Raw genomic sequence first — 27,065 nt, 5'->3', positions numbered from 1 at the left:
ATTCAATGATTTTTATTTGATTTTCAATGCATTTTAAATCTTAAACATAACATTAAAACAATGACATAAAAATAAAGAAACAAAAGAAGACATATGAAAGTAGTGCAAGTTACAGCTTATGTTGGTGGAGTACTTTCTGTTCCCGAATATCAACATTACAAGAGCATGTGGAGGCGTCGTAGCTTGATGTTACAATTGTTACAAATAATCATGTATACAGGTAGACCAATCTGACATATCTTATAATAAAGGGCTACCATTGTTGGCTACAATAGATATAAATAAAGAAGATGAAAGAAAAGTTAAAATGGAGCATCAAGAGTGTGACTCTATTTCTTGGTTGTGTATGATTGGGGTGTTGCACCCAGGTACCAGCTCTCCTCCCTCCTCATCTTTCCCATATATGGTCGGACCGTGAGTGGACATGCGCTATATACATTAAGGCTTAGACACATGGTTGCATAAGGGGTGAGTCTAGCCATGGGTCCCATATTTTATGGTACTTTCTCTCAGAAGCTCTGGATATATACACAAATTTTTCGTGTCTGACCACTGAGTTGGTTAAAGAGAGCCATTCCCTCTGTGTAGGGCCTTCTGAGGCCATCCATCTCCTAGCCACGCACACTTTAGCCAGAGCACATAGGTTGACCGCATATCTCATCATATTTTTGTCAAGACTATCCACATCCATAAATGACAAGACACAGAACCTTGGAGTAAAGATGTTACGGGGTATGCCTGTGGAAACCATTGAGGTAATTACGTCTTGCCAAAAGGCAGACAATATTGGACAGCTCCACAGCAGGTGCCAGAATGAGCCTTCATGTGACTTGCATTTAGGACACATAGAGTCGCTTCTACCTCCCATTTTACATAGCCTAGTGGGTGTCAGGTAGACCCTGTGCAATATGTATAGTTGGATCTGCTGGTATCTGGATGAGGTGGTAGAGATGCATGGGCTCCCCAGGGCCGACTCCCAATCCTCCTCGGAAATGGGGCCAACCTCGAGCTCCCACTTGGCCTTGAGATGAGGCAGACCGGGGGCATGTTGTGCTGTTAGGATGGCTGCGTAGAACCTAGAGACCGCCCGGGGGGGTCCACCCGACACCAGCAGATTTTTGACCGGTGATGCCTTGAATTCTGGGGGGCTCGTAGGGAATTGTGCCTGGCACGCATGGCGGAGCTGGAGGTAGCGGTAAAAGTGCGCATTGGGCACCTGGAATTCGTCCCTTATTTGCTGGAATGATTTAAATACATTATCTGCATATATTTGGCCGATTGTGGTGACACCCCACGTACCCCAGGCCTCACGGAGTTGGAGCCCTAGTAGCTCGGGAAGTATCTTGGTGCCATCAAGGGGGGTGTCTGGGTCAAGCCCAGTTGTTGACAGTAAGCGGCCAGCCTGTCGCCAAATCATTACTGCTTGTTTAAACAGTGGCATGTCTATTAGTTTAACGTTGTCACTTAGTAGAACATGGAGTGGGGTCAGTCCAGGCAGTCTATGTGTGACAAGCAGCGAGGGGAGCTCGTCTGTTGAACCCTCTCCCACCCAGGTCAAAAGATGCGCCAACTGCGCTGCGAGGTAATATAGCCGGAACGAAGGGACCGCCAAACCCCCATCTTCTCGGGTCCGCGTTAGTGTGTTAAATTTGATTCGGGCCCTCTTACCGGCCCAGATAATAGAGGAGAGTAGGCCGTCTATTTTCCTAAACGTCTGAAGGGGTATATATATCGGTGCATGTTGTAGTGCGTATAGAAGCTTAGGCTGGGCTGTCATTTTAATAAGACTTACTCTTCCTGTGACTGTCAAGGGTAGTTTGCCCCACACTGAGATCCTAGATTTTAGGTACGTTAGCTGTGGCTGGATATTTAGGGGAATGTACTGAGATGGGACATTGGATATATGAATCCCTAGGTATTTAAAGGAGTTTACCCATCTCAGTGGGAGCGCGATCGCAGGGGAATCTGGGATATCGCCCTGGAATGGGAGCACGCAGGACTTGTCCCAGTTTATTTTAAGGCCGGAGTACGTGCCAAACTTGTCAATAACATCTAGAAGCGGGGGCATGGAGGTAGCATATTCAGAGATAAATAGTAAAATGTCATCTGCATACAGCGCTATTTTTTCCTCTAAGTGACCCACCCTAAACCCTGCAATCACCGCTGTTTCGCGTATCAGGCAGGCCAGGGGTTCTATTGCGATGGCGAATAAGGTGGGTGACAGTGGGCAACCCTGCCGGGTTCCCCTTCCTAGATCAAACGGAGATGACATGTACCCATTTACAGATACCCTGGCCCGCGGGGAGGCATAGAGTAGGCAAACCCATCGGATGTAGGTAGGGCCAATACCCACTTTTGCCAAGGTGTGCCAAAGAAATTCCCACTCGATCGAGTCAAACGCCTTGGCGGCGTCCAACGAGACCACTATGGATGTATCGGCGTCCCTGCGGGGGTTCTGCAAGTGGGTAAATAGTCTACGCAGGTTGATCGTAGTCGACTTACCCGGCATAAAGCCGGTCTGGTCAGGGTGTATAATCTTGGTAATCACACTGTTGAGGCGGAGTGACAGGATTTTGGCGAGGATTTTAATGTCTATGGGTAGGAGGGATATAGGCCTGTAGGATTCTACTGAACATGGGTTTTTATCAGGTTTTAGGAGAACCACTATGGCAGCCTCCATCATAGATTGGGGCAGGGAACCGTGGGAAAATAGTTCATTGTACAGTTTTAAAAGAATAGGGGCATAAAAGGAAATATGTTTTTTATACAAGTCTATAGGGAGACCATCTAGGCCTGGTGCTTTACCAGCCGGGAAGGCCCTAATGGCCACTTCTACCTCCTCTACTCTGAGGGGCATATCCAAGGTCTCCTTATCTGCAGGGGTCAGGATAGGCATAACAATTTTGTCCAAATAGCGCTGTATAGCAGATGTGTCATGTGTCAATTTAGAGCTGTACAAAGTCTGATAGTATTCTACAAACTGGCCGGCTATCTCCTGGGTTTCAGTGTATGAGACTCCCTGTGGAGAAAGGATCTCACATATAGTGTTGTTAGTTCTTTCTGCGTCTGCCAAGCGGGCCAAGTAACTGCCAGGCCTATCACCGAAAGCGTACTGGGAATGTTTAGTATATAATAATTTGTATTTGGCTTTGTCCCCGAGGCATTCCAACCTCGCCTCTTGGGCCGAGAGCCACTCTCGTCTAGACGAGTCAAGGCCGTCTTCTAAATAAGCAGCCTCAAGCTGTCGGCAGGCATCTTCCAGTTCAATTTCTGTTTTTTTATAGGTTTTTTTAAGGGCTACTATTTTTTGAATCAGTGAGCCTCTAACATAGGATTTGAAGGCGTCCCATATTATTGTGACTGGGGCGGTAACCTTATTTAGCTCTAGAAATTCTCTCCAGGCAGACACTAATTCGACCCCTTCACCCAGGCCCATCAACCAGAACTTATTCAATTTCCAGAATGATTGACCCCTATTTCCACCCATCTGAACATCCAGAGTTAAGGGAGAATGGTCTGATATGCCTCTGGATTCGTATGTAATGGAGTGAATTTTGGGGAGAAGGTTCTGAGACACCAGAGCCAGGTCAATTCTAGAAAAAGAGGAGTGTGAGGGGGAGAAGCAAGAGAACTGTCTGGTGGCGGGGTGTTTCTGGCGCCAGGCGTCTACCAGACCCATACCCTCTGTTAGTGTCCTGAATTGTCTATGACCAGCCCTCACTGGAGTTCCTGTCTGCCGGTGAGTATCCAGAGTTGGATCTAACACATTATTGTAGTCGCCCACACTTATAATGGGCACATCTGGGAATTCAGCAACGAACTCTGCGGCCTGTTTGAGGACTTCGGCTGAGTATGGAGGGGGGATGTATATAGCTAGCAGAAGTAAGGGAACGGAGTGTATAGTGCAGAGCATTAGCACATATCTGCCCCATTTATCCGTCTTTACTCGCTCCACTTTAAAAGGGACATTTCTGCGTATGAGCACTGCCACCCCCCTTGATGATGGTGTATGTGAGGAGTGGTATAGCCAGCCTACCCATGGTTTTTTTAGGGACAGGACCTTGGTGCCAGTCAAATGCGTCTCCATCAGACATATGATGTCTGACTTGTATTTGCGGATTTGATTGAGCACTAGGGTGCGCTTGACTTTGTCGTTAAGACCTCGGACATTCCAGGATGTAATTTTAACTAGATTAGGAGCCATATTTTAACTAAGAAGCATAGATCCATAATAACCCTGCACATGATAATCTTTCGCCTTCCACCACTGCATGTAGCACAGCGTCACTCCACCAGCTGTATATATACACAATACTTTGAGAAAAAAGAAGCAAAAGGAAATAGAGAAAGAAAAATAAAAGAACACCAGTAGAAAGAGAAAAAAAGAAAAACACATGATGCATAGGAAGTACCTTGCATCTAACCCAACCACCCCCCTCCCTGCATGCCTCCCGGAACTGCGACATACTTGGATCCCTAACTTAACAAAACCCCTTATGTGGACAGGAGAAGCCTATCCACCCCTTCTGTAAATACTAACAATTTTAAATGAACACAAACGATTAACGGTGGGCAAAGTATACAATGACTATCAGGGACAGTTAGCAGATACTGCCCGCTCATATTTATACATACGCTCTGTTGTCTTATGGTTGTTTCCGTTGCGACACATATGTAGAAGTCCCGATCCCTATATTTAGTCAAACATATACAGTCCCAGCAGCAACTTTTCCATTAGGGCATATAAACGATGAACAGCCAGTAAATTCAAGAGTCATCCAGCACGGCCCGCCTGGCCGGTCTTGTAGTGTCCAACCAAGTTGACGCTTCCCTCGGGATAGCGAAGAATTTGGATTCCCCATCCACAATCACCTTCAATCGCGATGGGAATAGCATGAAGTATGGCAGATTAAGCTCCCTCAGTCGCCGTTTGACTTGTGCATACTGGGCTCGACTCTTTTGCACCTCCACCGCGAAATCCGGAAATATAGACACTCGGTGGCCGTTCCATTTTAGTGGACCCTTGTTACGGTTAACCCTTAAAACAGTGTCTCTGTCTCTGTAGTGGAGGAGCTTTGCAATCAGGGTACGAGGGGGGGCCCCAGGGGGCAGGGGTCGTGTGGGTACCCGGTGTGCCCTCTCCACTGAAAAGAAGGGGGAGAACGCATCTGCTCCATATGTGTCCCGTAACCACTTCTCAACAAATTCTTCTGGATGTTGGCCCTCCTCTTTCTCCGGGAGGCCCACTATGCGGATATTGCATCTCCTCAGCCGTCCCTCCATGTCCTGGAGTTTAGTCTGGATGGAAGTGACCTGGGAGGAGAGGTCGGAGACCTTGTCTGTGAGGGGCGAGAGTTTGTCTTCTAATGTGGACGTGCGGGTCTCCACTTCTCCCACTCTTTCTCTGACCCTCTGCAGGTCATGATGTATGATGGATAAGTCCGCCTGCACCTGCCCTATTTTATCCGTCAGCCTTTGTTCACTAGAGGTCACGGCCTCCAATACTCGTTGCAGGGCCTCAGTCGGACTCTCAGGTGTCGGGGGTGTGGGATTGCACGGGGATGAGGCCCGTGATGGGAGCTGGGAGGTCACATCAGAATCAGGAGTCTCCGCGGCTGAACGTAGGGTTCTGGCAAATCTCTCCAGCTGCGTAGCTGCAGAGCTGCGGTTATTCTTTCCCATGTTAGTTGTGGAAAGGATATATGCTTTATAGGTATAAGGGAGCAGTGCAGATTGGTAGACTTGTGGGTTCAGTGTGTCAGGCCTGAGGAGAAGAGTTCATGGAATTTGATGAGGGCTGTTAGTGTCACAGTTCAGAGCCCTGGGCTTCTGCAGGGGAGCACCAGTGGGTGGTGTATTTAGGATGCAGTGGGGAGACACAGCCAGACCCCTATATGGCACCCAGGGGGTATATGTTGCTGCTTTACTGGTTCAATGGCCCTTCGCTGGGTCCCCTGTCCCACCTGGGTGTCGCTGAGACCGGCTATGTACCTTTTGCTGGTCAGGAAGATGCTTTTCTTCTCATGGGACTGACCCTCCCTGTAGGGAAGATGGCGCCAGCGTCCTCCTTCACCCTCCCTGCTGTGGGAGCTTATTACCCCCTCTGTTGGTGTATGCTGGGCTCGCTGGGGTCAGGGTAAATGTGGCCAGGCAGGTAGACTGAGCTGGGCGGAATGGGCAGCCAGGTGTGACTGACAGCGCCCGCTGCTTTACCAGTGCACTATGTGCACAGTAGGATGGCTGTCCCTCCTTGCGGGGAAAATGGCGGCGTCGTCTCCCCTCTCGCTCCCCAATTCCCGTCGTGGACTCCCACCACCTCGACCTCTTATTTAGGGATGGTCCGCTAGTGTCTGGACGTGTGTGGCCAAGCGGGGAGACCGTGCTGCTTGTGCTGGGACTCACCGATGCCGCCGTCAGCTCACGCATCCCGTCTCATCTCACGAGGCGCAGGCAAGATGGCGCCCGTCACAGCACCGCTGGTGTGGAAATCGGCGTTCAGGAGGGCAGCTGCCGGGCGTAACGGGGTTCTCAGGATACCGGAGGGATGCTGGAAGGTTCCCACACCTGTGCCGCCAGTTGTATCAGGTATCGAGCGTATGCAGGATTTTAAGCAGGATGTATTGAGCAGGAGCTGCAGCCGGGCACTACCGCTCACATATCCAGCGAAGCCACGCCCCGGCGGGGGGTGCATTTAACATTGTAAGCACCCATTACGGTGCTTAAAAGCACCCTTTAGGGTGCTTATACAATCTTTCATCGTATAGGGGGCAAAAATCGCGTTGCATCGCATGCCATCGCGTGATGGGAATCGGGGGCGCCGCTATAATACACAAGTACCCATTTTTCTTTAAAGAAGCTTCTTCAGTCTCAGTAGCAGAAAAAAAACTGGAAGAATTTTGCCTCTGAGAAGCAATGTGGCATTGCATGCATGCACCCAATGTCCTTCGACAGGATAAAAAAAATGTTTGGACACACAAAATGGTTTTATCCACTGTAAGCGGGAAGTCGCTTGACACAGGTATTTAGTCTACTTCCAAAAGACTTAAGGAGCCCATACACGCTCTGTTTTGCGGCGGCTCCGTTTTGTACTATGCGATGCGCATCTCATAGTACAGTACAAAAAGTATGTACTAGCTTTACATTGTATCGGATCGCATTGCATGCACAAGGCATGTGATCCGATAAGATGTTTACTTTAAAAGTACAAAATGGACTGGCAAAACGGAGCGTGTATGGGCTCCTTTACAGTCTGGTTCAGATTGGTACACATTGCTGATGTTCGTGCAGCTGAGTAATTATTCGTAGAGTGTACTCTATCGATGATGCCATACGCAATCTGCCCCAAACCAATATCTTGTCTAGGGCCCCGTGAGGTCTAAATCTGCCTCTGCTTCCAACTCTGAATCAGACCTACTATGAGATGACTGTCTAGTTTATTATAATCTATAAAGATAACCTATGGTAGAGTACATGCACATGTCTTTGAAATAATATTCCCTATAAATGTACATAATATTCACAAGGAAGAATTAGTATTAAACGTCTCACAATAGTCACCATTAAGAAGGCAGACTTTTGGTGGCATTGCTTCCAGACACGTCAAACTATCAAAGTTAAAGAAAAGTTAGGAACGATCAAAGGAACACTTATGGGTGTTGGAGTTTAACTCTGTTACTGTGAGAAAGAAAGTAATTCAGGAAGAGATGGGCTTTGCTTAATAGAATTATAAGGAGACTTGAAAACTGAAAAGTGACTCACAAAAGTGCTGGAAGGAACATCACTTTCTCTGAGACATGGAGCACATTTCATTAGATTATGTGAGATGAACAAAATTCTAAATAAGAAATACAGTATGAACATTAGTTTGTGCTGTAAATGCTCCCAGCCAATCTCACACACTTGCATTGCTTGCCTTGAAACACTTGATTCAGAGAATTTTTATGGTGATATTGAATATTTGCTGTAATTCTGAAAAGAACATTATATTCTTTTACTTGTATAAACTCTTGTTGAATGAAATTCAATGATCGTCCAGAATATCTTTTTTATTGAGATGAGCCGACCTTTTTACTGATGGAATAAAGAAACAAATGAAAATACAGATTATGCTTGCAATATGGACACCTACAAAATGTCATTTTCATTTAACTGTCTGCTTTATTTGTAAGACAGCTTTCATATAAACTAAACAGTTTTTATTGTAATACGCTACCGTTCAAGTTCAAGTGAGGGGGTCACCTAGACAATTTCGTGTTTTACATGAAAACTGACTTTTATTTGTCAAATGAGTTGCAAAATGAACAGAACATGCACACTCTGCCTAGAAGGCCAGCATCCCGGGTACCATTTAACGAAGCTGATAGTTGAGGACCTGTGTCGCACCTTTTTCTCAAACTAGAGACTCTATTGTACTTGTCTTCTTGCTCAGTTGTGCATCGGGACCTCCCACATCTCTTTCTACTCTGGTTAGAGCCTGTTTGTGCTGTTCTCTGAAGGGAGTAGTACACAACGTTGTAAGAAATTTTCAGTTTCTATACATTTTTTGCATGGAATAGCCATCATTTCGAAGAACAAGAATAGATTGTCGAGTTTCACATGAAATTTCTCTTTTTCTGGCCATTTTGAGAGTATAATCGAACTCACAAATGTGATGCTCCAGATACTCATCTAGCTCAGTGAAAGGCCAGTTTTATAGCTTCTCTAATGAGCAAAACCATTTTCAGCTGTGCTAACATAATTTGCCAAAGGGTTTTCACGGGTTTTCTAATCATTCATATTCTAACTCGATTAGCAAACACAGTGTACCATTAGAACACTGGAGCGATGGTTGCTGGAAATAGGCCTCTATACACTTATGTAGAAATTCCTTTAAAAACCAGACGTTTGCATCTTGTATAGTCATTTGCCTCATTAACAATGTATAGAGTGTATTTCTGAATAAGTTAATGTTATTGAAAAAATAGTGCTTTTCTTTAATAAATAAGGTAATTTCTAAGTGACCCCAAACTTTTGAACGATAGTGTACCTTGCACTAAACTTACACAGTATAGTTGACTGGTCAGTCAGTGTTTTAGAAGGGGTGGGCTCGTGTCAGGTATATGCTGCTGTGACTTTGAGGCTGCCCTCTTTGAGATTTATTCAGCCAAAAGGGATTCCAGGCCTAATGGATCTTGTTGGCTATGAGTGACCAGATCCGGAACTGGAACCAATTCTCCCAGCTATAAGGAGATCCAAGCTGTCTGCCTAACCCTTTATTTGACATGCTTTTATTCACCTCTACTTTGTAAGTGTACATCCTTACTAAAATGTTACAATAGAACAGGAGTGTGACCCTGGGGTCACCTAGGAGCGCTGGTAGGATAAAAGGAATATGTGCTAGTAACAAATAAAAAATATAAAATATATTTTATAGGGACATTCTGAGAACTATTGCAGCTCCTTGAAAACAGAGGTTGTGTGCCTCTGTACAGATGAAGCAATTCAAAAAAATTGCATGCTGCCTATGCTGCATGCATACCCAAGGAGCGCAGTTGTACTCAGAAAAAAATATTAATAACAATGATAATTTTCCTTAATGGAATTTTTTTATTAAAAAACAATTTATAACAATTTATACATATAATAAAAATTCATAGAAGTGCACTTCAAACATAGGGGTTTATTCTAGTTCATTCTTTCTGACAAAATCCTTCTTAGATGGACAAAACCATGTGCACTGCAGGGGGGCAGATGTAACATGTGCAGATAGAATTAGATTTGGGTGAGTTATTTTGTTTCTGTGCAGGGAAAATACTGACTGCTTTATTTTACACTGCAATATAGATCTCACTTTGAAGTAAAACCCCACCCAAATCTAATTCTCTCTGCACAATTTACATCTGCCCCACCCGCAGTGCACATGGTTTTGTCCATCTAAGAAGGATTTTGTCAGAAAGAATGAACTAGAATAACCCCCATAGATAGGACAGACAGGACAAACAACATAAGACAAACGGATGCTTGGCATATGAGGTAAACTAATATGCTTATTTCCCAATACAGCACTGACAAGTCAGATTTATATGCATAGTTACCAGTCCTGCTCTTTAAATAGAGCTTCAAGCTGCATAGAAATGTCCCCACTCTATATGTGTGGTCAGGGCTCAGTCCTTCCTCTACTCAGCTGGATATTCTCAAATGCTGAGGAGGGATGCAGCTGCAGCCAAAGAAGTGTACCCACTTTGTAGACAGATTTTTAGCAGCAGTATACAGGGGTCACTTGGCGATATCCTGGCATCAAACACAGCTCCAAAAACGCGTTTCTCCGCCTCTCAGCAGTCATCAGCGGCTTCCTCAGTTTGATACTGCTGCTAAAAATCTGTCTACAAAGTGGGTACACTTCTTTGGCTGCAGCTGCATCCCTCCTCAGCATTTGAGAATATCCAGCTGAGTAGAGGAAGGACTGAGCCCTGACCACACATATAGAGTGGGGACATTTCTATGCAGCTTGAAGCTCTATTTAAAGAGCAGGACTGGTAACTATGCATATAAATCTGACTTGTCAGTGCTGTATTGGGAAATAAGCATATTAGTTTACCTCATATGCCAAGCATCCGTTTGTCTTATGTTGTTTGTCCTGTCTGTCCTATCTATGTTTGAAGTGCACTTCTATGAATTTTTATTATATGTATAAATTGTTATAAATTGTTTTTTAATAAAAATTCCATTAAGGAAAATTATCATTGTTATTAATATTCTTACTAAAATGTGTTTATTATTAAAGTTGTGCAGTTTGGACCCAGCCCAGCTCCGCCCCCCTTCGCCGCTCATCACATAAATAATTATCGCATATACGCTAACATATGCGATAATTATGGCAAAGGACAGCTCTTGCGTTAAGAGCTGTCCTTTTGCGGTGAGAGTCAGCGGGTCCAACCGGGACCCGGCGGCTCTCCCCTCCCTCCCTTACACGGCACTGCTGCTGCTGCGCCAGGCTCTCCTCCTGCCTGCACCTGGAAGAGGATCATAGTGCAGGGAGGAGGAGGTCACAGGTCCGGGCAGCACAGCTCTGTGCTGCCCGAACACAGGTGAGGGGGGGTCGGTGAGGGGCGGTGGGGGTCGGTGCGGGGCGGCGGTGGGTCGCGTTAGAAGCCCATAGGCTTCTGGGGCATCGCCAGATTTTTCTGGCGATGCCCCCCGTCGCGGTAACCCGGCGGCGGATGCTTAGAGTATCCCAAAATGCGGAAAAACTCAGATAACGGGGTTCTTACCGCATTTTTAGTTAAGAGAATCTCCCCCTCTGTGCTCTTTTTTTTTTACTTTTCATATAAACATTTGAGAGGTTAGGAGGAAGTGAGAGAGAAAAGTGCACACCACACAAAGCCAGATTTAAATGTGAAACTTGGGAAGTGGGAACATACAGGTATGGACACATATTCTAGCCTTGGGAACTGCCCTAGAAAATCACTCTACAAAATCTTCTTTTATGGAACTGTGGATTTGATTGGAAGTGCACAAGTTTGAAAGGGCCAGGTGTATCTAGCTTCAAAAAGTAATAAAATGGGGAGTGATAAATAACCAGCCAATCAGCTCCTAACTGTCATGTTACAGGCTGGGCTTAAAAAATGTCAGGCAATATCTGATTGGCTGGTTGTTTATCACTCTCCATTTTATAACTTTTTGAAGCATGATACACCTGGCCCAAAGAGTGAAAAGTGACTTCAGAACCCTGCCTATTAGCAATTTAAGAACAACCTGGTAAGCTTAGTTGCAGATGGAGAGGAATCACTAGCAGAAGGTAAGAAGTAATAATGCCCATGTATAGGTCATCGGTACGGTTTTATCTAGAGTACTGTGGTCAGTTCTGGAGACCATGGGGTAAATTTACTAAAATGGGAATTGCAATCAATCAGATCCTATCTATTATCTCCTAGAAGGTGCTATATAAATAAGATGTAGAATCTAATTGGTTGCTATGAGCAACATCCCATGTTCAATAGAACTCCCATCTTAGTACATTTACCCCAATATTTCCAGAAGGATATAAATACATTACAGAGCGTACAAAGAAATGCAACTAAAATGCGGCATGGCCTACAGCACTAAACCTACCAGTAAAGACTAAAAGATCTTATGTTTAGTTTGGAGCAGAAAATGGAAAGGATAGCATATAATATAATATATAATTTCATATATTCCAAGTTTTTTAATAAGGTACAAGAGGAAATCATTCTTCAAAGTCAGTGAATAGAACACAAGGTCATGTGACGGAACTGGAGTGATCTTTGAAGAAAACAAAGCACTAAAGGTCCATACACACTAAGCGTTTTTGCCCAGCGTATATGTCCAGTGATGAATTGCACATTGCTGGCCCAAAATTACTCAGTGCATACACACTGAGCCATTTTCACCGGGGTGAATGACTTTCCATAGTAGGAGACTACTCGTCCTGTCAAACAGGGCGACAGCCAGTGAAGATGCGGGAGCGCGCCATACACATTAGCCGGTTTTGAGCTGAAAGCAGCTCAAACAGCTTTTACCTCAAAATCAACTGTCTGTATGGACCTTAATGAACAAATAAGATTGAAGTTTACAAAAGGAGTAAAAAAAGGGTCAGACTATATAGGTCTAGTGGTTATTATCTGTCATAATATTCTATGTTTCTTTGACCCTTTTTTAATTAAAATGTTTAGTTTTCCTCATAGTTGCCTACCCTCCTGCATTATATGGGAGACTCCCTGAAATAGCAGCAATCTCCCTCTCTCCCTCATTAGTCTACAATCTCCCTCATTTCACCTAGCCCACATTACACTGTTACATTTTTGGGGACAAAAGGAATGAGACAGATACATTTACATTGAATCATCAGCACAATTTCTCCATTTCCTAGCACAATACCAAGTATAGTAGCTCTTGCTAACTTCTTTGGGGCTTATCTACATTTGGATATAAGTCATTTTACAAAATTCCTCTCAGATGTAGCAGTACACACCCACGCTTCTAGGTGCCACATTCACAATCACTTTTCACAATCTCTCCATTTATGGAATGCCCTTTGGGTGGAGCATGACACCCCCCCTCAATGGGGTGTTGCGCAAAATTCTTTTACCAACTATAATCTCCCTGAAACTAATTTTCAAAAGTAGGCAAGTATGGTTTTCCTATTGTCCAACTTGGCCTATCCTCATTCATGTCTTAATCCAATCCAATAAGCAGCACCTAGCAGATGACGCACATTCCTCCCCTCTATGGCACCATCATATGTGGCTTTAGTTGGGCTCTCTAGAACAGAAATCAATGCAAAATGCATTAAAAAAAGCGGATTATTTTAGCCTTTGGGTATTTGTTTACTGCATATATATACTGTACTAGGTGCGCGCTTCACACTGTTGTAGGGGGCTACGCCCCATTAAAACGAGAGCACACTGTGATGCTAATGACACATTATGCCGCACACCTTGATGCCCATTACACCCCATACTGTGATGGCAATTACCCAATGCTGCCCACACCGTAATGCCCATTACGCCCCATACCATGATGCCCATTACACCGCACAATGTGATGTCCACAGTGCCAGATATGCCCCCACAGTGCCAGATATTCCGTCACAGAGCCAAATACACATATGGCCCCACAGTGGCAGATATGCCCCCACAGTGGCAGATATGCCCCCACAGTGCCAGATATTCCGCCACAGTGCCAGATAATCCGTTACAGCGCCAAATACACATATGCCTCCACAGTGCCAGATATGCCCCCACAGTGCCAGAGACACATATGCCCCCACAGTGCCAGAGACACATATGCCCCCACAGTGCCAGAGACACATATGCCCCCCACAGTGCCAGAGACACATATGCCCCCACAGTGCCAGATACACATATGCCCCCACAGTGCCAGATACACATATGCCCCCACAGTGCCAGATATGCCCCCACAGTGGCAGACACATATTCCCCCACAGTGCCAGATATTACCCCACAGTGCCAGAGACACATATGCCCCCACAGTGCCAGACACATATGCCCCCACAGTGGCAGATATTGCTGGGGGGAGGGGGGAGATATGCCCCCACAGTGATAGATATTGCTGGGGGGAGCGTGGAGTGCCAGATATGCCCCCACAGTGGTAGATATTGCTGGGGGGAGGGGGGGAGATATGCCCCCACAGTGCTAGATATTGCTGGGGGGAGCGTGGAGGGGGGGGAGCGCTTACCCAGTCCCTGTCTGCGACCTCCTCCAGCCCTCCTGCGCTGGCCGCGGCTTCCAGAACACGGACACGGCTACAGGAAAATGGCCGCCGGCCTCCTGCACTGAGTACATGTCCTCAGTGCAGGGGGCTGTCGGCCATTTTCCTGTAGCCGCGGCCGCTTTCTGCTTCTGGAAGCCGCTGCCAGCGCAGGAGGTCCAGCGCGGGCCCCAGACAGGGACTGGGTAAGCGTGCCGGCGGGCATATGGCACCCTGCCCCTCGGCCCAGCCCGACATAGGTCCACGCCCTGGAGTAGGCGCTGCCGGAGTGTGCGCTGCCCGCGCCTGCCCTGCCGGACACGCCCCCCCGGCCTGCTGCCGTTGGCTAATTGGTCCTGATGCACTTCTTTCCATGACGTCGTGCTGTATAGCTATTTGGCTACATGTGTCAGCTGGGAGGGGGTGTGTGACCCCGCCCAGCGTTACAGACACAGTGGCCCTTATTCTGGTTGGTGCGGTAATATCCGCGTGCGTACGTGCCGCCGATGTTTTGTCTCTGCGCATGTGCGAGCGGTGCGTACGCCCAAATCCCGCATGAAATGTGAACACTCCGAACAGGGGGTGGAGAGGGGCGTGAAGGGCTATTTGGGCTCATTACCATATGCATACGCCCCGCGTTTCATGGGCGTTCCCATGCAAATGCTGGGCGTACGTATGGTAATGCGGCCGTGACGCACGTGTAGGGGGCGGACATATGACATCGCCGGATGTCAGCTGCCCGCCCAGATCCCTGCTTTTGCACGGAGAAATGCCCGTGTGGTCTGAGGTTGCGGGAGCTGGTGGACCACTCGGCCCTGCATTCGATGGTCTGCGACCATCGAATGATGGGGGAGGTTCCCTGAGATGGAGGGGGTGTATTCATGAGAAATACACGTGCGGTCCGTTCGGCCAGCTTCTTACCGCGTACGGACGGAGTTGGCGATCCGTATGGAAGGCGGGGTTTCGCACGCACGGTCCTGGCCGCATATTCGGATCCGGCCGCACCGATCAGAATAAGGCCCAGTGTCCGGATGATTGACACATGTAGCCAAATATATAAGAGATATCTAATAATGAAGATGTTTGTGCATCTTAAACATGGTACCTGTGTACTGTGTGTCCGTATATAGGAGAGTTTAGATTCTTATACCTTCCATGAATTTACTATTAATTTTGTTTGTACATTTATCAGAAAGAATTGCAAAAATATATGTTTTGAAAATGAAATATTTTTTCTGTTGCTGTGCTCATTGATGCCTTGTATGGCATAACGAGAGGTGATGAAAATTCTGCTGAAAATGATGGGCTTATATAAAAGTAAGTTATTTTTGAAGTCAATGGGGGAAATGTAATAGCCTGCAACTTGCAGACATCAGTGAGATCCCAGCGAGTCTGCCTGCTGTTTTAAAGTAGCAGTCATTTAAAAGGCAAAACTATCCCGGCTTTCCCATTTAAATGATTCTCACCTTAGCACATTGGACAGTTTAGCTGGGATCCGCGGTTATATGCAAGCGATAAAATGTCAACATGTAAAGGTCCATACACAATGGGCATTTTGCCCAGCGCGTATAGACAGCAATGATCGCTGAAATTGCTGGGCTGAAAATCGCTAAGTGCATACACACTGAGCAACATCCCCCCTGCCCAGCGATTTTCGCCACAGTGAACGGCTTTCCATAGCAGGTCTTTATGGAAAGCCATTTAGTCTGCGATGATGACTCAAATGACAAAACTGAGCTGCTTTCAGCACAAAATCGCCCAGTTCCTATGGGCCTTTAGAATGTTAGCACTTCATCCTGGTGGGCCATTGGTGACTTATCTTCTATCTGTACTTCAATGTCTCCATTCCAGGAGAAGCCGGAGAGGAGACTCTCTGCATCTTTTCCTGGGGGGTGGCGATGGAGCTTGCCATCATTAGGCCCTGCCCCCATTCCTGCAAATACTGTGATTCACAGCTCTTCGGGATGGTACAATTTGCGTCATTTTATCCCCGACCCTTCCTAAAATGCCGCGAATGCTGGTATTTGACTGTCAGAAGGAGGGAGTGCGGGTGATGATGCAGGGACCCTGCTAAATGCATGAGGCATGCCCTCCTTTCCGGGAAGTCAGGTAAGTATGGGTAAGAGAGTCATTTAAAATGTAAAGGTGCTGCGCATTTATTGTATGCAATTCTTACTTTGTTTAGCTGCATACATTTTTTCAGCAAAGAAATGGAGAGAAATCGTTTTTTTTACAAGAGGTGTACAGGATGTTACTGTACTGAGTTCCTCATCAAAGAGCCTCCCGTGGAAGTCTAAGTCTGTTCCCATTAATGTGATAAAAAAGAGAAAAATTTAAAAAAACTTTTTTTTTATTCCACTGAAACTGCACTAACTAGCAGAAACAAAGCATGAATCTTTAAAGTGTTATGAGCTTGACAGTTTCTATGTTGTTTGGTTGTTTGATCACCACAGGCTGCCAATGATTCAGTTTCTTTGTAAATAGGGCCCGGTTGGGAAGAGCACCACGCTGTAAAATACAGCTGAAAATAAAAAGTTTGGAATTATTTGTGTCATATTCCAGATCATGTCCTTAATATTTCACCTAAAACAAACTTTGAAAAAATGTACACATTGGGGTCGATCCTATTAATTGCGAATTATTCAGCAATGCTAATCGTCACAGAAGCAGCTGCACTTTAGGGTGGCCAGAATTCACAGAAGAGTACTCGCTGCTCGCTGGGTAGCGAGCAATTTTCAGCAAATTCAGGCTGAAACCAGCCTGTGAAAGGTGCAAGATCGGGTGCCAAGAATTTAAATGCCACGGCAACAGTACCTCGCACCCTTCTCAATTAATAGGATCAACCCCATATATTTTACTTTGAAATATATATTTTATTTCTCATCAATAGTTTCTTATATTGTGCAACAAATTTAGTTTTTACAATTGGAAAAAACTGTGATAAAACAAAACTGAATATTAAAAGACATACTGTAGGGGATAACTTTACTATTCAATTGCCGACGGACAATTTTTAGTCATGCTTCACCTATGCCTTTTCACTTTTATTTAACGGCAAACTGCACCAGCTAAATATGAATTAAAAAACAGTTGAAAATCCTGATTCCTCTTAGCCCTAAATATTTTCTTCTCTCAATAGATGTACCTGAGGCATTACAATATCAGAATAAATGATTTACAGTACCTGTATGATCTTGGCGGCCAGATGCGTCATGGCCTCAGCATGGAAGTCAACAGAGGTTCCCACCATGGGGAAATAATTTCCAAAATATGGTATAGCCATACCTAGGAATATATAACTAGCATACCTAAAATCTCTGCAAAAAAAGTTTCTCAGGGTGTAGGATCCCTGGACTGGCCCTCATATTTTCATACTCAGCCTGCATTTATAAAAAAATCCTTTATATCGCTAAGAATTTTTGACTCCAATACTAGGCTGCCCACTGGTTTAATTGCCATCCTGACCAGTCGAGATGCCTCCTCTTCCCTCCTCCTTGCTTTTCTTGTCTTCCTTTTCTTGTTTTACTTTGTTCTCTTTATCTAATTTTCTATATTTTATTCTCCTTTATATAAAATGTAAAATTAGATGAGATTATGTTTAACAAGCATTAACACTGTATGTTTTAATACTTATTTTTTTTTGTAGGCATTTTCCCAGTCTACCTATTGCTTTGTTATTTTTTTTAACAAATTTGTCTGGACCTTTGCATAGGTCAATTTGCAAATGCCTCTCATCTTCCTTATAAAATTGACTGTAATGATAAAACAGCAGTTGAAAAACTAACGAGGGTCGGAGAGTAATTCGCCAATCCATGTGTTTTTTGACCATGCAAGATTTTGCGGCTATCAAAAAACCTGTATTATAATTGAATAGGTTGAAAATTCACACTAAAAACAGTGGAAAGTGCAGATTTTTCAATTGTCAAAAAATCTGGCATGGAATTGAAAAGAGACAGGACCGGCGCCACCACTAGGCAGCCTTATGTATTTGCCTAGGGCGCCGGCCGCTGGAGGGCGGCAGTTTGGAGCTGGTCCCCCCCACCCAGCAAGCAGTCCCATCCCCGGGGACCGTTGTGGCGTGGCGACATGCATCACCCAGCAAGCTCCTCCCCCCTGGAAAGTCACGGCACTGGACCCAGCAAGCCCCCCTCCCCTCCCTGGGGAGTGTTGCGGCGGCTAGCGCCGCATTGCACGGCAAGCGCCCCCCCGGAACGTCACGGCGCCGCTCGGCGCATCGCTGGACCCGGCAAGCCCCCCCCTCCCTGGGGAGCAGTGTCGCGGCGGCCAGCATCGCACGGGTAAGTGATCTAGCACCGGCTCTGAAAAGAGATAGAGGTAGGAAGGCCCAAATCATGGAATTGAATAGAGGTAGAGGTAGGAAGGCCCAAACCCCTTTCTGGCACATAAGACCAAAAAGTCTAGTAAAGATCCTCAGATCAGCCACTGATTCTATCCAGCGCCTCACCAGCCGATGACCTCACCACACCTCACTGTTCATTGGTTGTTGTATAATTTTGGATTTTATAATTATGTATTATTCTTTTGTTGACTGTGCATTTATACTGTTAAATGTGTTTTCACTTCACCCCTTATGCACAGAGCTGTGGACCATTTGTGTCCCTTAAAAATAAATTAATAATAATAATCAGATTACATGAAAATGAATGAGTGTAATAGAATATGTACAGTAATGTATTTTGTATAATTTAAGTTAAATAAATAAAATGTAGCCTTAGAATAAGGTCTAACCTGTGTTTTGTGCTCACCAAGACAGGTCGGATTTTTGGCCCATTCAGATCTCTACGAAGGGCTGCATCTGGCTGTGTGTGTGTGCTGGTAGGACTGACAGGGACCTAAATAGTCCATTAAAATTAAATGTAAAATTCCATAGCATGGAGCATTTTATTACATTATCAAAATTAATGTGTAATAGTTACCATAGCGACATTGAACCCAAGAATTTTTTAATAAATGTGTATTCAATTTCCCTGTTTATAAATAGAGTAATTTTTCTCCTCCCCCTTAGTGTTCATTATGTTACTTTGTATAGAGCGCTTCTCTCTGTGTCTTTAATACACTTTCTCATTTGCATTTCTGTCTTTCAGTATTCTCATCGGGCTACATTGACTAAAGCACAATCTGGCTTGGATATAAAAACCATACTTTTAAATACATCAAAGTCACAGCAGTCCTGCCACAGGATTGCACTGAGGTTAGTAATAGCAAATTTGGATTTATTAAATTACGGGAAGCTTGAATTTGTAAAGTGCTTTTTAAAATTATTCAATGTTCTCAAAAAGAACACATTTTTGGTATTTTTTTTCTTTTGGCTTTGGATAGGACTTTTAAAGTGGTTTACACACTGATTTTGTCCTTTCAAATTTAGAAAATCAAAAATAAAAGTTGATTATGAGGACTGTCGCAATTTTGCTACAGATTTATTTTAAGACCGGACATACTGTCAATGAGAATGAAGTTTGACATATCTTTGCTCTAGATATATCTAATTGCTTTATTTTATTTGTACCTACAATAAATAGATATAATAAATAAAATAAGCAAAAAAAGTATTTGCCCCGGTACCATTCTCACCAGTTACTGATGACGAAAGCGGTACTGTCCTTAGTGCCATCTATGGGGAACCAGAGCTGCTTTCCCGGCTTTAGCAAAGCCTTCCAGACATTGCTGGGTTTCCGCTGGGTGAAGGAGTTCCTCACATGCACATGCATCTGACTCAGCCACCCATTGCTGGCAGCATTAGACAGCACTGGACCTAGCCGGAGAGGTAAATAATACAATAATGTTATTTAAATAGCACTTTAATAACATAACGGTGGATGTTAGTGAAATGTTTGAGAAAACATGAAAGTCTTGAGTCATTTTTACAGTGGGGGCCTCTCGCACTGTGTGTGGAAAAGAGATCCGTAGAGATGAAGCTACAAAGTTGAAAGCTCGACACCCAGATTTGTTCAGGGAGATCCTAGGTATAGTTAATACAGTAGTCCATCATCTGCAGATCTCAGTAATCGAGAGTGGAATAAGGAATTAGGAGCTACTTCAGGTACCTTGGGCTCTTTTTGACCACTAGTGATAAGGTGGCCATACATCAGAAAGATATTGTACCCAATCATACAATCTCAACTGATTGTAAGATGGATTGTATGCAGATTGTGTGCACATCTTATGTACATAATCATACAATCAATCAGCAGATGGATTGTATGACTGATTGTAAGATGGATTGTATGCAGATTGTGTGCACATCTTGTGTACACAATCATGCAGTAGATGGATTGTATGATTGATTGTAAGATCGATTGTGTGCAGATTGTGTGTCCAAAAACCACAAAGGACTGCCGGGGATTTCAAGGGAAATTGTACACAATCATGAGCGCAATCGATCTTAAGATCGATCTTTCTGATGTATGGCCAGCTATAGACCTTTTGACTGTTGACCTAGATACTGACAACGTAATGACTGCATTCCCCTCATTTAAGGAGTATATTTACCAATGTTTTTTTTTTTTACTGATATGTCAATGTTTTCACATCCTTTACACATTACTTCAGTGTTACTTAATTCTTACAGCTTAATTCTAACCTACAATGATTTAGGGTCAGATTTATCAAGCTTCAAAAAGTGATAGAATGGAGAGTGATAAACAACCAACCAATCAGCTCCTACGTGTCTTTTTTAAAACCTAACCTGTAATATAACAGGTAGGAGCTGATTGGCTGGCTGTTTATGACTCTCTATTTTATAACTTTTTGAAGCTTGATACATCTGGTCTTGTAACTCTAAGGCTGTAGCTTATTAGGAAGCTTGTTATGATTTTTCATAGAGTAATTGGAGGGTGTGGGTATCTGTGATTTGTAGCATGGTATGTCGGTTTCTGCTTGCCTCTGTCGGTTGGGTAAAGTGGGATTATGTAATGCTGGCCACACATCAGACCAACTTTCCTCCAACCATCCAACTAGTTGGTTGGATGGAATAAAAATCTGGTACTGGATGGGAGCAAATGACAAAGAGCAATTTGCTCACAAACCCAGGAAATGGACAAAAACATTCAGTGAATTTATTTAAATCAAACAGATATAACTGCTATACTTTGTCTGAGCGACAGGTTTTGTCCATTTCCAGATTTTCGGAGCAAATTACTGAATTGCAAATTACATTTGCTCCCATCCAGTACCAGATTTTTATTCCATTCAACCAACTAGTTGGATGAAAGTTGGTCTGATGTGTGGCCAGCATTAGTCTCATTAGTCGAATGATCGCTCATGACAGCCTGGGTACCACTTTTGCCACAACATGTGTCCCGGAGCCATATCACTGTCTTTTCTACTCTCCTCCCTGTTTTCATTGGCCTAGCATATTACTGACATTGCATTCCACAATCCTCATGGATGCAATGGGATAAGCTGTGGTTTACTATAATAGGGGCACATGGAAGTGCTCCCTCCTGCTCTGTGGGGAAGTCTGTGGGGCATGTGGAGTACTGGGGCCCAACATTTTCTTATGCAGCCTTGCTGCAGGGCATGCAGTGTGTTACCCTATCATAGCACATTAATAACATATGTTTAACCCTTTGATTGCTAAGTGAATTTGTAAAAATAGGTGTGAAAATTGCCAAGGAAACATTTTTATTCATCATAGTGACCTGTAATGTTTATCTTCTATATATATATATATATATATATATATATATATATATATATATATATATATATATATATATATCTCTTATATATTTGGCTACATCTGTCACTCAAAGTGGGTGTCTGTGTCTATAACGCTCTGTTCCTGGACTTTCCTCTTAATGTGTGATTGCCTTCATCTGTGCTGAACACCTTTCTGAGAAATTAACCTGTTTAAAACAGGTGATGGCAATCATACATTAAGGGGAAGTCTAGAGCATTGTGTCCCTCCTGGAGAGGGTCATGTTGGGAGGTATGTGACAGAGAACCAGCCCAGTGAGCCCACAGACAGTGCCAGACACCCACTGCCTTCCCATGTTGCCCAGCACTGCTACTCCACAGTCACCAGGTGAGCGCCCCCCTCCCGTGATTTGCGGCAAAACCTCCCCCCCCAGCACGCCCCCCCCCCCCCCCCCGCGATTCGCGGTAAAAACACCCGCTCCCCCGCGACCCCCCTACCGCGGTTCGCAGCAAAAACACCCCCCGCGACCCCCCCTCCCGCGATTCGCTGCAAAAAGAACCCCCCCACGACCCCTCCCGCAATTCGGGGCGGCACACCCCATGCGACCCCCCTCCCGCGATTCGCGGCACCCCCCCCCCGCAATTCGCAGCAGCCCCAGGATTAAATGGCACATGCAAAACACTGACATGGCTTTGGTCGACAATGAAAAAGGTTGACATGAGTTTTTGAAGATTTATTTTTAATTTTTTTAATTTTTTCATATTCATTGTCATGTGTCGACATGGACACCGATGAAGTGGCACACTTATGTCAACATTTACATGTGTTGACCTTTCTGTGTTGATTTTTTCTTGTGGCGATTCGCGTCACACCCCCCGCAACCCCCCCTCCCGCGATTTGCGGCAACCCCCGTGACCCCACACCTCCCGCAATTCGCGGCAACCCCCCACTGGAACCCCTGTGAACCCCGCCCTCCCGCGATTCGCGGCACCCACCCCCGCGACCCCCCCTCCCGCAATTCGCAGCACCCCCCCGTGATTCGCGGCAGCTCCAGAATTAAATTGCACATGGAAAACACTGACATGGCTATGGTCGACAATGAAAAAGGTTGACATGAGTTTTTGAAGTTTTTTTTTTCATTTTTTGAATATTTTCATATTCTTTCTCATGTGTCGACATGGATACCAATGAAGTGCCACACTTATGTCAACATTTACATGTGTTGACCTTTCTGTGTTGATTTTTTCTTGTGGCGATTCGCGTCACACCCCCCCTGAACCCCCACTCCCGCGATTCACGGCACACACACCCCCCCCGCGATTCTCGGCACCCCTCCCCGTGACCCCCCCTCCCGTGATTCACGGCACACCCCCGCGACCCCCCCAACCATGATTCGCCGCAACCCCCGCCCCCGTAACCCCCCTCCCGCGATTCTCTGCAATCCCTCCCCTCCCGCGATTCGCAGCATCCACCCCCCCACAACCCCCCCTCCTGCAATTCGCGGCACCCTCCGCGACCCCCCCTCCCGCGATTCGCGGACACCTAAGTTGCAATACAGGGCATCTTTCATACAATTCTAACCATATTTCATAAGTCATCACTGGTGATCACAACGCGTCAGACGTAGGACGGAAGTCCGGAGCTCTCTGACGTAGGAGGAAGGAGACGCCGAGGAAATGCACGCGGCTGAGAGAGAGGAAGCCTGAGTCTGCCCGGCTCCCTCCCAGCGTATCCCGCGTCCTCCGTTAGGAGACTGCCCTCCGATTGCCTTCTAAGAGAGATGCTGCGAAACTCCGCACGACAGGCAAAGTGAAATGGCGATCTGGAACCTCCCTCCCAGCACATCCCGTATCCCGCGCCTGGAGATTGACCCCCGATAGACGCAGTGAAGTACTGAGCGGCCATAACTGTGAAGTAGCGGGGAGTGAAGTGGCGGCCCGGAACCCCGAGACACAGCTGTTTGCCTGGGTCGATGGCAGGAATACAGTCCCAGGTCTCCGAAATGGAGGGCCGGCTGAGGCGGAATAATATCAGGCTGGTGGGGGTTCCCGAGAGAACAGAGGGGGGTGCCCCGGAAGAGTGGGTGGAAAAATGGCTGGCAACAAGTTTTGGGAGAGAGGTACTGTCCCCACAGTTCTGCATTGAAAGAGCCCACAGGGTACCAGGAAGGCCTCTGCCACCGGGGGCCCCACCAAGGATGCTGATTGCAAAAGTAATGAACTTTAGAGACCGGGATGTGATTATCCGCCAGGCTAGGTCAAAAAGCCAGCTGGAAATCAATGGTGCTAAAATCATGATTTTTCCAGACTACTCCAGAGATGTACAAAAGGAACGTTTGAAATACGTGAACATCAAGAAGAGGTTACGAGACGCAGGGATCCAGTACTCTGTGATGTTCCCGGCAAAACTCAGAATCATAATTGATGAAGAGACAAAATTCTTTTCCTCAGCTGAGGAAGCTTCTGCATGGCTGGAGAACTATAAAGTTAAAAAGAAATAGTAGAAGGCTGACTTACTGATGGATGGGCTAGATTGATGACCCCTGGTATAGAGGGGGGCCAGGCCCTGGCAGACGGTCCATGGGTGGGCCAAAATCAAAAGTCCATGATTTGGAACGTTAATTTGTATGATGGCTTGACCTAGTATTGGCTTGTATAATGATGATGGCTTGTGGCCTGGTAATAGGAAGGAGGAATTTCAAGGGAGATGTTGGGTGGGGGGGGGGGGGGGGGGGGGGGGCGGTCGAGGGCGGGAAATTGGGGGTTTAATATATAAAATCATAAAAAAAAAAAAAAAGAGTAGTGCATACACAGTAAATACGACGTATAAGAGATATGTCAGAGAGCTCACTGTATTGGTGATTACAAGGAAGAAGATTCCATTTTTCGCCCTGCGAATAGAAGGAAATATCCCTAGTGGATATTGGGAGTGAGTGTGGGGTAAGGGTGGTGATCGGGGAGTGAGAGCATGGTATGAAGAGGGGTGGAATGGGTATAAAGTATCCTTGTGGGAAGGTATACAGGGAGGGGGGAGGGGGGGTGGGAGGGGGGAGGGGGGCGGGAATCACTGGCCTATTTAAGAAGAACAACATTATGGTAAATAGTAGGGTTATAAGCAGGAAGCAACGAATATGTACACATAAATATAAATGGTGAAGTTTTTATATTGGAACACCCGCGGTCTTAATGATAAGATAAAGCGGACCACAGTAATGAATCAAATTAAGAAGCACGGTGCACAAATTATATGTCTGAGTGAGACACATTTAATAGAAGAAAGAGGTGGTGTGTTAAAAAAACCGTGGGTTGGATCACTATTTCATTCGTGTTTTACGAACACATCAAGGGGGGTGTCAGTTTTGATTCATAAAAATGTGCCTTTCAACTGTAAAAGAAAGGCTATAGATAAATATGGTAGATACGTTTTCTTGGAATGTCAGATATATAGCATGGACATATGTATCTTGGCTGTGTATGTCCCTCCACCCTTTCAATATGATGTCTTGGAAAAAGCTGTTGAATTTACGGCCAGGGCAACGGGGACGGAGATTATGTGTCTTGGCGACTTTAACAATGTAATGGATCCAGGCATGGACCGATGGAACCGGGGAGGGGGTGGAAGCAAAGCAGGGAATAAGGGGTTTAATAGGTTCATGATGGACATCGGGTGGAGAGATGCCTGGAGGGAAAAACACCCTGATAGCCAGATGTTCTCATGTTACTCCAGATCATTAGAGGCATTGTCAAGAATTGACATGATTTTCGTCAATGACGGATTGCTCCCCAAAATAGAAAAAATAGAATACCTCCCTCATGGTATATCAGACCATTCCCCCATTTTGGTACAGGTTAGCCAACAAATAGATAGGGGACAGCATATGTGGAAATGCCACCCAAATTGGTTAGAACAAATAGGAACGGGGGTAGAGTTGGAACAGGAATGGGAGGAGTTCTTCTATAATAATACTAAGTCTGCACCGGACTCCGTTGTATGGGATACAGGGAAAGCGGTAATGAGAGGGTCATTAATTAAACAAATAGCACAAATAAAAAGGGTAACTAGGGAAAAGAAACAGGAACTAGAGAAGAAAAACAATGCCTTAGAGAGGTTGTATTGTCTGGATAAAATGGAAAAAACCAAGGAAGAATGGCTGACAGTAAATAGGGAATGGAAAAAAGAGTTGGAAATAGAAGCAGTAAGACAGCAAAGGTTCCTAGCCCATGGGAAGTATATAAATGACGATCGGCCCGGGAGTTATATGGCCCAATTAATAAAAAATTCAACACCCCAAAACCACATAATAAAGTTAGAGGCTGAACCAGGGGTGATGGTGGAATCCAACCCAGAAATAGCTCAAGTTTTTGTTAAATACTATAAAGAACTGTATTCATCTTCATTAAGACAGGGGGAGGCAGAAATCAAACAGTTCTTAATGGGGATACCAACCCCGCAAATAAATAAAGAACAGTCTGCAACATTAGAACTACCCATAACGGTGGAGGAGACTATGTATGCTATTAGGAAACTCCCAGGAAATAAAGCATCGGGATGTGACGGGATACCAGCAGAATTTTTTAAAAAATATAGTGAGAAGTTAGCCCCACGGTTAACGGATCTGTTCAATAATAGTCTAAAAGAGGGTAGGTTGCCTGAATCAATGGATGAAGCTTCAATAGTGGTAATTAAAAAAGAAGGCAAGGACCCATGCAAACCTGATGCATATAGACCAATCTCTTTAATCAACGTAGACGCAAAACTGTTGGCAAAAATACTATCACAAAGATTGGAAACTGTTCTGAATAGTGTCATCCACCCGGACCAAACGGGGTTCCGAAAGGGCATGAGCACAAAAGAAAATATAAGGAGATTATATACAAACTTACAGGCCCAAAAAAAACAGGGGGAGGGGGAAAAAAAGGCAGTTATGCTACTGGATGCCGCAAAGGCCTACGATTGCATATAGTGGCCATATTTATGGGCGACTCTGTGGAAGTATGGTTTCGGCCCAAAATTCATCAGCTGGATAAAATTATTATATAGGAACCCTAGGGCACGAGTCCAAGTAAATGGGTATACGACAGAGGCCTTCGACCTGGCCAGGGGAACGAGGCAGGGGTGCCCACTGTCCCCTGCTCTGTTCAATCTGGCAATTGAACCTTTGGCCTGTTTATTGAGAACCACTCAGGAACTGGAAGGG

The 27,065-nt window shown here is 45.2% G+C and overlaps 1 long non-coding RNA gene across 2 annotated transcripts in view; it reads left to right on the top strand.

Moving 5' to 3' along the window:
• Positions 1–27,065, top strand: part of LOC146036690 (uncharacterized) — a 143,107-nt gene that overhangs the window by 89,500 nt on the left and 26,542 nt on the right. For both annotated transcript variants that reach the window (XR_014460930.1, XR_014460929.1), the window contains exon 3: positions 19,314–19,420. This is a non-coding gene — a long non-coding RNA (uncharacterized LOC146036690). The remainder of the gene's footprint in view (positions 1–19,313; positions 19,421–27,065) is intronic.

The sequence above is a fragment of the Crinia signifera genome, chromosome 9 (assembly GCF_055691185.1).
Source record: "Crinia signifera chromosome 9, ASM5569118v1, whole genome shotgun sequence".
Classification (NCBI taxonomy): Eukaryota; Metazoa; Chordata; class Amphibia; order Anura; family Myobatrachidae; genus Crinia; species Crinia signifera.
This window is presented reverse-complemented; position numbering and strand designations above follow the sequence as displayed.